Genomic DNA, 14,693 nt, shown 5'->3' on the forward strand with positions numbered 1-14,693 from the left:
AAGTTTCGCTGATAATATAAGAATCTCCCATGATGGGTCTATCAACAAACTTGTAAGAGAAGTTTCGCTGATAATATAAGAATGTCAACATACTAAGAAGACGCATCATGGGAGATTGTTAAAACTTCGATCACAACTTTGTTGATATACACATCATTAGAAATTGTTAAAACTTGTATTACTAAGTAAACTTGAATTATAATTAATATTGTAAATCATATAAACTTGACAGAGATACGAGTGAACTTGAATTGTAATAAATTTTGTAAATCATATAAACTTGACGGAGATACGAGTATAACGTCAATTTTTAGTAGTTACATATTAGTCACAGACGATATACTTTGGCTTAAGAAAAGAAAATTATACTGTAAATAATGAATAAAAATAAATATTTCTGTACTCAGCTTTGACCTTAGCCTAATTTTAACGCGAGAGTAGTCAAAAGTATTTGCATTTGAATATATTGAAGTTGAACTTGCAAATGCCTAACCTGCCCAGTGATTTGTTTGAAAGTAATGAAACTAAAAGGCTCAAAATTTACCTCCAAATTTGTTATTTACTGTTCTTGTTTATCTTTAGTTTTTGTTTGTTTTAAAAACAGACGTTTAAACTAAAGAGTATAAGTTTCGTAGCAATGTAATTAAGTGTCAGATAAGAAATTTGTCCTTTCAAGTCCGTTAGTACTGACAGATTTTAGTCGTAACATGTTTTACTATAAAAGACACGATATAAAGTACTACTTCTCATAACTTCTTTTAAAACAACTCCTCCAATAGCCCAGCCGTAAGACTACAGGCTTACGACGCTAAAAGTTTGTTTTTGATATCTGTGATGGGTAGAGCACAGATAGCCCAACTACAACCAAACCAAACTTTGAAAATAACTTGCTTACGAAAGGGCTTCATTGTTGGCCAGCGGTAAACCTGAGGACTTATAATGCCAAAGCTAGGGATTTGATAATCGTGGTGGGCACAGAACAGATAGCTTATGATGTAGCTTTGCGCTTAACAACAAACAAACAATATACCACATGTTGACAGTATGGACTAAAAAAAAAAAAAAAAAAAGACAACCCTGTAGCTCAGCTGTAAGTCTGGGGCCTATAAATTTAAATATATTATTTCGATACACACGGTGCGAAGAGGACAGATAGCCTATTGTTTAGCTTTGTGCTTCACAAGAAACAAACGAAATATTAAAAAATATATTTCAAATAAAAAATGTTTAAAGTGCATTGGAATATATAAGATGACGTCTTGGTTTAAAATTTCTACTCTTTTTTTTGTGACACTTGAAACATAGACAGCTGTTAATACTCATATATAAATGAGTTGTCAGCTCTGTATACTGGATTATGTTAGTATAACTGAGTCTCATGTGGAACAATAGAAATATCAAAGTGAACCTCTTTATAGTATGTAAAATATTGCATAGCGATATAACTCCAATAATCTCGAAACGTAGAGTAAAATTAACCAGCTTGTAAACAGCGTTCTGCAATTTTGTGAAACACGTGACGTTATGTATGTATATATATATATATATAGGTTATATTATAAGTGATTTAGTAACAATCACAGTGTCATCAGGTTCTTCATTATCAATTAATTAATTGATGTTCTAGATTACGTTTTGTTCTTGGAATTATTTACATTTGACATTTATTATATTAAATATGATGACCATGATTATAAATCATTGCTCGTAATGCAATATCCATTGTACAAGCTTCTGCGAAGGAAGGGAGGGCAATCTTTGACCATGTATTTTGATAAATTTTCCATAAACCCTTCACTGAACTTTAAAGCCTTGTTGATTTTTTGTTCATGGTGCCAGGAGATATGCCCATCTTCATCATAATGCCTTTTTGTGTTTGAAGTTATTCCTTCGTAACCATAACTCTCACTCTGGGGAGAAGAGCGTTGCTACAGATTGGCGTGAGGTGTGGTTTCGGAGCCCTTACTGTCCTAAACGCTGTGCTGTACGAACTTTATCGCTTTTTTTGCAGGTGGCCATTGAAATTCCCGTCTTTTAAAATTGTGTCTTTTGGCTCCACATTGTTTAACAACCTTTCTGAACAAATATGCTTCCTCAGAAAGGGATGTGACATGTTTCTCCAACCACAAGTTCACCCATGGTGGCAGTTGTCTGTACTAAATGTATAGATAGTATACACAGCTCCTGTAGTGCAACGGTTAGCTTCTTTGATGGCTCGTCATTGTAATGTGATACGCAGATCGTTCGTATAAAGATTAACCCTCTATATAATATTTTCTCTAGGAATACTTGTGTAGAACAATTTTTGGCAAACAAAGACTACCTGGCATCATCCCGCGACATCTCAGTTTATTATTACAACTATAGCAATGCTTATTAAACACTTTTGTGAAAAAAGTAATGCTACCTTTAATTAAGCTTAAAACTACTTCTAATTAAATAATGGAAACATAAATTATCTCTGTTATATAACAAATAGCCAGTAAAGTTTCTTTCAATGCAAATGTCAAAGTCATGGACTGAAACAATAAAATAGCGTCACACATGAGTTGCACTTTTGTTTGCCTTCTTTTGAAACCCATCTTCAGATTTCCAAGGTCATAAGAGTGACTATGTCCTGAAAAGACTCAAGGTTAAGTTTCGGATAATATATAACCATTGTAAACATTAGCTGCGCAATAGCGGATTTTTGTGACAGATGTTCTGTTCGTATAAGTCAATTAAATGTTATTTATTTCATCACAAAGGTTTCCTCTCTGTACAAATTAAATATTTATCTCACTATGTAAACAAAATTAATAATTTTACTGCAGTCATAATCGATTTGCAAATTCAACATCAGTACATAAGTGTATAGTCTTTAGAGATAATGTTAAATTATTCCGGCCACGTAAAAAGCTAAAACGTCTCGACTGCTTTACTTGGCTTTTGTACTATGTGTATACATCAGTCACCAGAGCCTTACATGTACTTGTGTTGACGGGTTCAAACATTATATTCCGTGAACTTCAATATAGCTCCAAAATACTCATTCTCATCCTGTTATGTTTTATAAAAACAGAAATATCTGGTTTAATCTACTACCTGTCGGCACCTATACAACACTATATAACATACAGTACATTTCTTCAAAACACACAAAACATTAACTACGTATGACCCTATTACCATATGGTAGAGAGACTACGGCTTTCAGTGTTATGAGGCCTCAATCAGCCTTTTTAGGTTGTAAGTTTTTATAACTGCTCCCGCTGAGGAGTCGTTTCCTACTTTATTATAAGCATCTCGATAAAATTCATACTAAACAGATCGATTGTTAGTACGATATTCATATATTCTATCTTGCTTTAAATACAAAACAAGTTTTTTCACACCATGAAGACTTTCTAAGAAAATAAGTCATTAAACTTTGCATTCCACATGTGAAAACGATACGTTCAAGAAAAGAACGATAATTACTGCTATATGTACAATAGTAGCTTTACTCAGGGTTCCTTCCCGGAATATAATCCGAACTGGCGTGCTTGTTTTCTTTGTCTGTGTGTTTACAGTCACCACCGATGTCATACTGATTGAGCTCAATTTTCCCTTCAGTACCGAAGATAACTGGTTTAAGTCGAGCTATCGGATAAATAGCCATTGTATCTTAGTTTCGTAGAATTAGAGAGACAATAAGAAACACAATAGTCTATAATAAAAACCGATGAAACATTACATACTATATGTAGTTGACATTTGAAAGTGTATTTTTTGTTGTTGTTGTTGTTTTTGATTATTCCAAGAAAGATAAGATTTATTCGCTGCATGTGTACGCTAGTGCTCATTATCCAAGATTAATAACTATCCGAAACAGGTTTATTTATTCAAGAAAACAACAATTTTTCATAGTAAAACACACGAGTTTAGTCGAGGTTGTTCAAAATTTCTAGTTGTCATATTTTTCTTCGCTCTACATATTCATGCATAACTTTCAGGGGATAACTTTCACTGTTTCAAAGTCTCGTGGAAGGACTTTTCTTATATAAAGGATACGCTAGTAAAATTCTCTCTTTTTCAAGAAATCAATGGACCAAAAGCTTTATGGGTAATTACCTTCTATGAAAAATAAAATGCACTAAAATCTGTTTGTGCGCTGGAGTGAAACGGTTACAAAACTGACACACTCATCAGAAGGCACGTTCTGATACTCTCTTCACTTCATTCATGCCTCAGACAGAAACGTCTTTAATCCTTTTTCAGCAGACGTGCTATTTTAAAATATCAAAGTACTAGTCAATGCAAACGATCCACATGGCTAGGCCCAGACCTGCTTGCTGTGTATGTTTTATGCAGGATCTTACAATGGTTTTTAGCCTGCTACTAGTGTATAAAATGTGCTATTAAGATTAAATTTTCTAGTCAGCTTGTGTGTTTTTACTAAGCATTTTCTGTTTAATACAGTCGACATTTCGAGCCTATTGTAAACATTTATCCAATCTCCATTCAATGTTGCTTTATCATTTTCAATCGTATTTGTTAAAAGCCAATAAACTTTGTTAAATGCACTGTTGATTTACTGTTTCAAGATCCTTGCTCATGCAGTTTTATCCTTACAAGTTGTAAATACAATTAGCCTATGAGAGAAAGAGAGAGCGAGTGGCTTAATTGACATTAGACTCTTTTTATAATTTCTTTAATTTTATAGACCTCGTTGGCATATAGCAGATATAGTGCGGTTGACATATTATTACACATTCATCTTTACTTTCACTCAGAAGGTGTTTGTGCGTTTGTTTACTGTAGTTCAAAACTGCATAGTAGTCTACTTGTATTCTGCCCACCATGGGGATATTAACCTCGGGTTTTAGCATTGTAAGTCCGGAAATTGCCGATGACCCACTGGGGGACCAGTTCTGTTTGTTTGTTTTTAAGCACAATGGACTTTCTATACTGTACCCACCACGGATATCGAAACCCGATATTTAGCGTTGTAAGTCATCAGACTTACCGCTGAGCCACTAGGAGGCTATGGGGCCTAAAGTTGTTATTGTTGTTGTCTTGCTGCTTTCTTGTAATTTCCTTTCCAGTTTTTTTTGTTGTTTTTTTTTCAAGAAAAGGTCATTATATACAGCAAGATATAGGGTTGAGGCTAACCTGAAACTCGTCCCCCACCAGGGGTTCTTTTTAGGCAAATAGGATGCTCTGTCCACTAACAACTAAATTATTCGAAAAACCCAGGTGGTTGTGAGAAGATGAACAAGTACTTAAGCCTTTTTAGTTATTTAAAATTCTGTCATATACAAATGTTATGGTGTGAACGCCTTTTCTAAGCTGGCGAAGCATGATCATAAATAATTATACTTGTCATAAGACATTAGTGTTAGACCTATAGCATTTTTAGCACTGCGTTCTTTATCTAGTCCTTTAGGGTTTTCAAGAATTAGAAGAGTGTATAATAATAGTTCTCTTAAGACACTATGTTCGCCATATTCATTGTAATGGACAACCCACTGAGCTAAATGGCTAACCCATTAGTTCCTACTAGTAAGGCAGTTTTTAATAATTCAAACTACTACATATTTCCCCTTTCATAAACAAAACCCGTCCTCGGGCCTTATCTCAGGGTCATGAGAGGAACATTAGCGAGTGCTCTATCAATTAAGCTAAAGGAATGATTCATAAGTAATTGGTAGTAAGGCACTTTTTTATTAACTCAAACTACCGAAACATTGGCGCCCTAAATATTTGTCTTTATTTCACTGAAAAAGCACCAATATGAAATCTCTGATTTAATCAAACAACTCTAGCAGAAATTGTTGCAGCAATGTCGAATTGAGAAAATAGCATTAAGTTAGTTCCTCAAAATATTTCGCTATTTCTAAAAACGACATGGCACTCACAAAAATGAAAGAATATCTCTACAAAATATTGTGTAGAAAAAAAAACGCAAAGAATATCTCTACAAAATATTGTGCAGAAAAAAAAACGCCTGGGTGCTATATTGACGAAGCGACACAGTGACAGAAATAAAAATCAAGTGACAAAAAAAAACGTCTGGGGAGAAGAGCTGGCGATAGCTTATTCATCCAAAGATTTCACGTTGTAATGGAGCAACAAAAGAGAAATGAATCCTCAACTACAGGTAGGTAACACGTTTGACAAATGTGTTGTAACTTCAGATACATATCACGTCTTGTATCTCTGCATTTCTCAATCACAACAGCTGTCATTTAACTATGTTTATAACCAATAAGATATGTTAATGAACCACCCACTACATTATTTCTCTGTTATTTTTATTTATATTGTATTTTATCAAAATCTCGAAGGACATAAAAAAAGAACAAAAAAACATTTACTTTACCGCATTGTACTAGCGTCTTTCACTGAGTTTGCAGTAGTGAAGACTAATCAGTGTTTTCTTATATTTTTATTGTGTTACATACAATTTATCCCGAAATTCTAAACTGTGCAGTTTCTGAAAACACGCCTTGAGTTGACAAAATATACGTTTAAAGAGCAGAAAAATATGATAAATATTTTAATAGCTCTTCACAAATCACGTTGTATCCTTTTGTTTGTTTTTTATGACAATATTCTAATTAGTCTCCCTAATTAATTTTACTATCTGATTACCTGTGTGGCTAGCTGAATCCATATGTATACATATATATATATTTCCAGAATGCAAGTATAACTATATATAACGATGCAAATATAAGTATGTTTGAAATTTGTATGACATCTTTTGTAGCATTATGTTAGGGTTAACTTCTTTTCGCAGATATTTATAGCAATAACAACTTTATTACTATCTATTGTATGAAACAGTCTTTCTGACAAAACTACACAATAGGCCAGATAACGTTTTTGTTATCATCATTTGAGTCATGAACATTTCAAATTTCATATTTCCCACCGCTTTTGAAATGGCAATTCTTCGGTCACCAGGTGTTAGATCCACAATTATTTTCATCATTCGTTACGTCAATCACAGTTTTTAAAAACTAGCCATTAAGTTAATATAATTGTGACCTTAATTAATATTAATAAGTTAGTATAATAAATATAAGCTTTCAAATCACAGAAAATAGTTTCATTTTTTAATTTAATAGAAATATATATATATATATACTTAGCAAACTTTTTCAAATATTCAGTCTCTTACATTCATTAAACCATCATCCTCCAATGACTCAGCGACAAGTCTGTAGCCGTGTAACACTAAAAACCGGGTTTCGATACCCATTGTGGGCACAGCACAGATAACCCATTGTACAGCTTTGCGCTTAACAACAAACAAAGAAAAGCATTCATTAGGGTTAGAATATTAGCTACTTATTCGTATATATCACCTTATGGAATTAGGTTTTTAAATATATCTGTTCTTAGAACTCAAAACATTGCTTTTGGTATAATTTTGAACATAATTATATGTTATTAACATATGTTCATTCATGTTCTATATATATAAATGGAATGATCTTTTGATTTTAATATGTTCCTCTTAGAAACGTCTAATTAGATTGAATAATCTACTTTTTTCTGTACACTCATCCAATATTAACCACAGCCACAACAAGTCGTCTATATCAAACCCGATATTGACGTCATCAAGTCACGTGACCGACACTTTTCACTCATCTGCATGGTATATTAGATTACGCCACTTGTTTATGGAGGAGATCTAACAGTCTTCTCATTTTCTCTACCATAGACCGTATATGTTCAACGAGTTGAGTCTTTCGTCAAGTGCTTCTGTGAACTATGACCTTGGATAGAGACTGTGTATGTTACTATACAATACGGCCTTGTCAGAAATATAAGGCTATGTAATTTTTGTGTGTATTTATAAATGAATATATATATATATATATATAGAGAGAGAGAGAGAGAGAACGAGAAAGAGCGTGGCATGAATATAAAAAAGAACCACATTCACAACGGTCTGTAAAGCTATACATTACTGTCTTAACTTGAAGAGGGTATTGTGAATGAATGTTGTTTCTTTATCTGTATAAAAAATACAGACTTTTTGCGTCAATAGTTTAATTCCTATAGCTCCCTAACGTGAGGATTGCTGACTGGGGCACTGTGTGAGGGAATTGTTCATCAAATAAAAAACAACAGACAAACCTTCGAACAAGCCGACCTCTGAAACTTATAATATTTCTTTCACTGTTTTAAATATTTTAAAAATCTGATCCTGCGTGGTGTCGAACAAACGAAAACATAAGATATTAAAATTTTATAAACAAGATATTGAATTTTACCACTCACTATAAACTTATAAGTTTGTTTAGCCCTCTCTACTCAGTTTGAGCTTTTATCCTCAATTATTTGATGTACCAGTAAGAAAACTCAAATCTTTATTACACATTCACTAAAAATATCTCCAAAGGAATTAATAATATATAAATCACCTTAACGAAAAAAACCAATAAATTTTCATGTGACTTTTAGCTTCACCATAACCTGCCCCCTGGTGGCTCAGCGATAATTCAATGGGCTTATAACGCGAGAAATCGGGTTTCGATACATACGGTGGTCATAGCACGGATAGCCAATTGTGTAGTTTGCCCCAATAGCTTAGCGGTAAGTCAACTGAATTACGACGCTAAAGATAGGGTTTCGATACCTGTGGTGCGCATAGCACAAATAGCTCATTGCGTAGCTTTACGCTTAACAACAAACAAACAGATCATCGTAACCATATATATCATACAATTGTGATTAACTTTTATGCTTTCCGTAACATACACACACAATATAATTTCATATTTTTTTTCAGAATCATTTATGCAAAATAAGTTACTCTGAGCTTAAATTGTAATTTTCATCTTGCTGGCTCCTTATGCGACATACGCACAAGATCAGAGACCTCTAAGGTTCAGGCCTAGCCATCTCTAAGTTTGAAATAATGATCAAAGGGATTTATTATTCATTATCACTTAAAATAGTGGGTTAGCTTAGCGGTCAATTTATGGACTTACATTGATAAAATTCGGGGATCGATTCTCCGTAGTGGACAGAGCTCATATACCCCATCATGTAGCATGGCACTAAAACAGATGAAACCAAACCACTTCGAAAATGCACCCGCAGCAAAAAATGCTGATGTGTTCACTGGCATCACACCTCGAATCTTGGACCTTTCAACACGCGTCATGGCAAGCTAACCATACGCTACGCTTGGCCCATTTTATATTGAAACCCGATACACAGTGACAAATTTTGTTTACCAGTATTTTCTTTTCACTTAAAGATTTAGTAGGATATTGTTTTTAATCTCACAAAAACCTTAACCAAAATAGAAAAGGTTCGCGTACGGAATTATCATTCATAGTTAGAGCCATTGTTAAATTTCAATTAGGATCGTAATTCTCAAACGTACACACAGATAGAATTATTGCAAGTGTAAAAATTTGTTAAATAACAAAATAGGAAGTAGGAATGGGAGGTCCAAAAAGTAAGGAAACAAGGTAGAAATGGGCGGGTTAACATTACAACACTCGGTGGTTTTCCACACAGTGCAGCCTCAAAGTGGGTGTGGTCATCGTTCCGCCCATTCCTACTTGGTGTGCTTTTTGTATCTTGGTAATTGTTCAAACTAAATGAAAGAAGTACATAGCTAAATTTGTCTGTTGTAATATTTATTTCAGCAACCAAGTACAGATGCATGTATGTAATCAAATTGCGTGACCTTAGCGAAATGCATGAGATCACAAGGGGGGTGTTTGATGTCGGAAGTGAGACAGGACGTTCCAATAGACATACTTTTCTTATGGGAGACATTATAGCTATGTTGCTCGTAAGGGGTGGGCCGAAGAAAACCACTGATTTTTGAAATTCTAAAATTTGTTGAGTATTTAGAAAGGATTAACTAATGATAAAACTGAATTGAAGTATATAATTGAATCAAAGTTCAAAGTAAAACACGAAGTAGGAATGGGCAGAATGATGGACACATCCACTTTGAGGTTGCATCGTGTCAAAAACCACCAAATGTTGTAATGTTATCCTGCCCATTCCTACCTTGTTTCCTTACTTTTTGGTCCTCCACTTCATACTTTCTATTTTTACACTTATCCCGTAGCTTATTTTTGTTGCTAAGTCTCGATAGTGACTGGACTATAGACCTATTCTTCTCATAGTTTTTCTTGGTGCTAAGTATCGAGAGTGACTGCACCCTTCTTGGCCTATCCTTCAAGTAGCTTTTCTCAGAGCTATCTCTCGACATTTCCTAGCTATTGCTGATATCTTTGCTATAGTTTATTTTTCATCTAACAAGGGTGACAGCCTTTTCTATGGTTGAATTATTGGCTAAAGCTTGTTTTGCATATTCAGTGTTACTGTTTCTAATCTTATCTCTATTGTTGCAGTAATGCTCTATTCTCTGAGACAAAGGCTTTTCAAGGTTATCAACATAAGAGTTTCTCATTTTCTCTCGTTTCCCTGAAAGCATATTTTAAAAATCACACTGTTTCAATTAGAACTTTAGATATCAGTAAGTCACACTTAGTTTGAAAACAATGTAAAGGTAAATTAGACAATTTATTGTTCTTGTTTTCAGTCCAGAGTGTTCGAGCAAATCCTTCACAGACTTCGGCAGTGGTAGTGTTCATCGTCACGTAGGAGACTCACGTCTTAGGCACCGACTACTATGATAGAATTGTTTTATCAACACAGAACCCTCGATCAAATGTATAGAACTAAAAACCTCACTTTCAAAGGTTAGATCATAGTTAAAACCTAGATCTAGAGAATTTATGTACTCCGCATTTTTTTGTCTAGTTGTTACAGTTGCAGGCTAATCACGTAGCACGTGCGCATGAGCAATCGTGCATCCGTACGTGTATGAGGGGGGGTTGTTATTTGGCAACTCATGGAGCATGCTCGTAATCATACAATATAGCTATTAGTGTATTGTTAGCTGATTAGTAGCGTTGCAAAATGATTATTGTTATTACCAAGGTTATAAGAAAAACGTTTTTAATCAAAGTAGCGTAATTGAACCATGTGCATTTAGATTTTCATAAAGTAAGGCAGGAGAAAGCTACGCCTTTTCAACAATGTTAGTAAGTCAGATAGTCAGATTAACAAGTTTGTGGTTTTGTGAAATTTTTGTTTTTACTTTACTGACTTTCTCAAGTACGTTGGTGGCTTGTTACTCTGCAGTTGGTTTGTTTACTACTCAACAGTGTGTGTAAAGTGCTAATAGGGTTTTGTTTACAAGCTGTTTGCAATGTGTTTGAGATTTTAATTTGTATTGCACATCTGGCCCATTCCTACTATAAGTACTACTGTACTTATGATAGTGATCATACCATAACATTTTCAAATCGAGTACAAAACGATTTTTAATATGCAAATCAGCAGGTTATGTTATAACCACAGCTAGTATAAAGCCGCGTTGGAATGGCATGTATCAGAACTAAAATTCGACATTGTTTGGCGTTAAGTAGGTGATGGATGCTACCGAAAACTGATCGTTTTTAGAAAGGATATCTAACAGCTATTTCCGATGCAAAATATTCATACACTGAGGTCATAAAGGTGAGTTCAGATCGGGATTTAGAATTTCCAAGATACCCTTTTTACTTAATGGCAATGGAAAGCAAAAGAATATGGATCAACACGGGGCACCAGGACAGTGCAGAAACAGACATGAAACAAGTTGTACCCCAGGTGTGGTAAGCAAAGTGTAATGTTTTTAAACAAATGAGAATCCACGAACACTGAAGTTAGTAATAAAAGTTGCTCACGTGCTTCAGGCAACAGTTTGTGACATAAACAAGAATGCCTTCAGTCTGGAAAAACAAACAAGCTACCTGTACAAAAATTGCTTCCACAACATATCTAGGAAAGGAAACCTAGTCGGTGGAAAACTGCAATATGTGGTGGTACTCGATAAAACATAAGTTTACTTTGGTAACTGTATAGGTCAACTGGTAGAGAAAAATAGTACACGACATCTCGTTAAACTTCTTCTTTTCTTCTTATTGAAGAGATTCATAATCATTGCTAGACACTGCCCCAGGAGCAAGCTAGGGATAAGGAAAGTGGACTGGGATCAATATTCTGGCCCTTCCTACCTCACATAAAAAACAATTTTGAACAGAAACTAGGTCAACAAAGTATGGACTCATCAAGATAAGCCATACCTCTCGTTCAACTGTTGCTTATCTTAACAGTTGAAGAATGAAACGTGTACAATCCTTTTCCAAACGAACAAATAATAGTCAAATAGTTAGACGCAGTACTTATGTATTTCTAAGCGATTGGATCGTTTAAATGGACGCTGGAAACTGTTATTTTTCTATACTAGATGGATTACACTGGGCAACAAAAGAACTTTTGCTGCTACTAGAAAAAATGCAACAGTTTCTGAGTAATTTGACGATGCTGATTCTAAAAGTCATGTCGAAAGTTACTAATCACCTCTAATTTTCGAGTTATGATAGATTTATTAACTTAAAAGATATTCCCATATATCGTGAAAATAACAACTTTTTCTTTAATAACAAAAAATTATTCATCGAAAATTACATTTAAGAATGTATAATCTGCATTCTTTGATAAGTTTATTTCATGTTCACAGCATGAGTAACAGGAATCAATGGTTTAGTGTTCCCATTGTGCAAAAGTACAACTTTCAGACTAGCTTTAGATTAGTCGATAAAAAGTCTCCATTCTTGAGGATGATATTCAGTACCTAATTGTTCCATTAGTGAATGAACAGTTGTACAGAAACACAAAGTATCTTGCATGCTGTTGTGAGAAGCAAGACTTTGATGGCGACTTCAGTAAATTGAAACTCTTGTTCCTGGAGCTAATAAATTCCATTGCTGTAAACGAGAGCCAAGAAGTTCCACATGATGCTTTTACAGATACAAGTTACGAATGAAAGCACTTAGCTCTTCTTGTGTGATCAGATGAGGCAGTCTATGTTCAGATGCCACAGGAACAGAATTACTAGATGAAGAAAATGAAGATGATTCACAGTTTTCTTTGCAGTATAACTCTTCTGTTTCCCAATTCGCTGGGGGCACTGGAACACCATCTCTGTGAAGTACTGATTTCATTGCAGATGCAAGATCTTGATATTTAATGTATTGTTTAGTTTGCCCGAATATCGAGAAACATTAGTCATGCAAAAATAACAGTCAGTTAGATGATCTTTGGGTTCACGCCATATCATGGGAACTGCAAATGGCATACTTGGTTTCTTCTTGTTTAGTCACTGTGTCAAGCCAGATGTGCAAACTGTAAAACACACATGTGGAGCCCAATGTTCTTCTTGGTCACCAATTTTACACCCAAAACAGTGGTAATATGCTACCGTTACCTTGTACGTGATGCTAATTTTTCGTTACACTGTAATATAATTTCTACAAATGTATTAGAAACCGTTTGGGCGATTTTTGCACTTTGGGACTTTACTTGAGCTGGAGACATTTAGCATGTCAAATGATTTTCATAAATTAAAATCAGGATTAGAGTTCAAAAGATTTTAAAAACAAAGATTTGCAGAATTTGATTATGTTGCGGGTATAATGTGAGGATGAAAATCCGACTTTCTTTTGACTGTACGTGGAGGCGAAGTGTCCAACTGAGTGAGTGAGAGGCAACTGAGAGAGAGACATCTGACTCTGCCCCTTTAATGCTCAGTAGAGGAACATTAGCAAATTGGGCACATAAGGGTTTTGTGATTCCCGAGCAGAGCAGGGTAGCGAGGGATTGAAGCAAAAATGGCGCAATTTGCTACAATTATATCGAGGACAAATATATATACTTAGAATTTTACACCAATACAATACAGTCAATGTTTGAAGTTGTGAAAAAAAGGTATGCCTTCTATCCATTAAATTATCAAAGTAAACTTAATTTCACAGCATGATTGCATGGTATTTCACATAGTGCTGATAAAATATTGAGATGTTATAATAACTCAAAATCTAAAGGCGATAGACAAATTCTGACTATATTTTTGAAATCAGCCCCATGAAATTGCTTCGAATCACTTGAATGTTTTCCTGTGGCAAATTTTTTGTTGTCCAGTGCTATCCAAATCATTCAGAGAGGACGGTGTGCTTTAGATATGACAACCTTAGAATGGAGCATTTTGCAAAGCAAACTACGCAGCAGGTCTATTGTCAAAAAAGACTGTTGTCAGGTAGAATGTGACTGCACATGGAGACATGGGCTGGAACGACGTAGTGAGATTCCAACTCGTTTTAATATAACTAGTGTACATTTTCCTTTGTCAGCTATAGAATTTCTTTTATTTTATTTTTACTATTTCTTACTTACACTAGTTTTCAAATATTATCAGCCGGTTTGGATCACTTTACGCAAAGCACAATCGATTGTAAATCAATAAAGGGAAGTTAAAGATTGAATTGTTTTTACTTGTAGAATGAAACAAACAACAACAGCTCCAAGAAAAGAAACAAACCTATTTCATGACAATATCCAAAAGTAAAAACTACGCAACTGTACTCTGCCCACTCTAGGCGTGTTAAGCCTACAGACTTACCGCTGAGCCACAGAGGAGCACATGTCTCAGTTCTTTCTTGGAAACTTTCATGGATATTTGTTTTTGTTTGTTTTTTCTTTAGAGAATTGGCAAGTGAGATTAGTATTTATTTCATTGGAAATGCAAGCATATTTTTTTAAATTATGTGTTTTGAAGTAAATTACAAGTAAATATG

The 14,693-nt window shown here is 34.5% G+C and overlaps 1 long non-coding RNA gene across 3 annotated transcripts in view; it reads left to right on the forward strand.

Annotated features, from left to right (window-relative positions):
• LOC111086334 overlaps positions 1-14,693 on the forward strand; it is an 87,543-nt gene that overhangs the window by 25,494 nt on the left and 47,356 nt on the right. For 2 of the 3 annotated variants that reach the window (XR_002611047.1, XR_002611053.1), the window contains exon 2: positions 10,553-10,712. The exons of the other annotated variant lie outside the window; for it this stretch is intronic. This is a non-coding gene — a long non-coding RNA (uncharacterized LOC111086334). The remainder of the gene's footprint in view (positions 1-10,552; positions 10,713-14,693) is intronic. 3 annotated transcript variants of the gene reach the window in all.

Source organism: Limulus polyphemus, unplaced genomic scaffold, assembly GCF_000517525.1.
Source record: "Limulus polyphemus unplaced genomic scaffold, Limulus_polyphemus-2.1.2 Scaffold40, whole genome shotgun sequence".
In the NCBI taxonomy this organism is placed as follows: domain Eukaryota; kingdom Metazoa; phylum Arthropoda; class Merostomata; order Xiphosura; family Limulidae; genus Limulus; species Limulus polyphemus.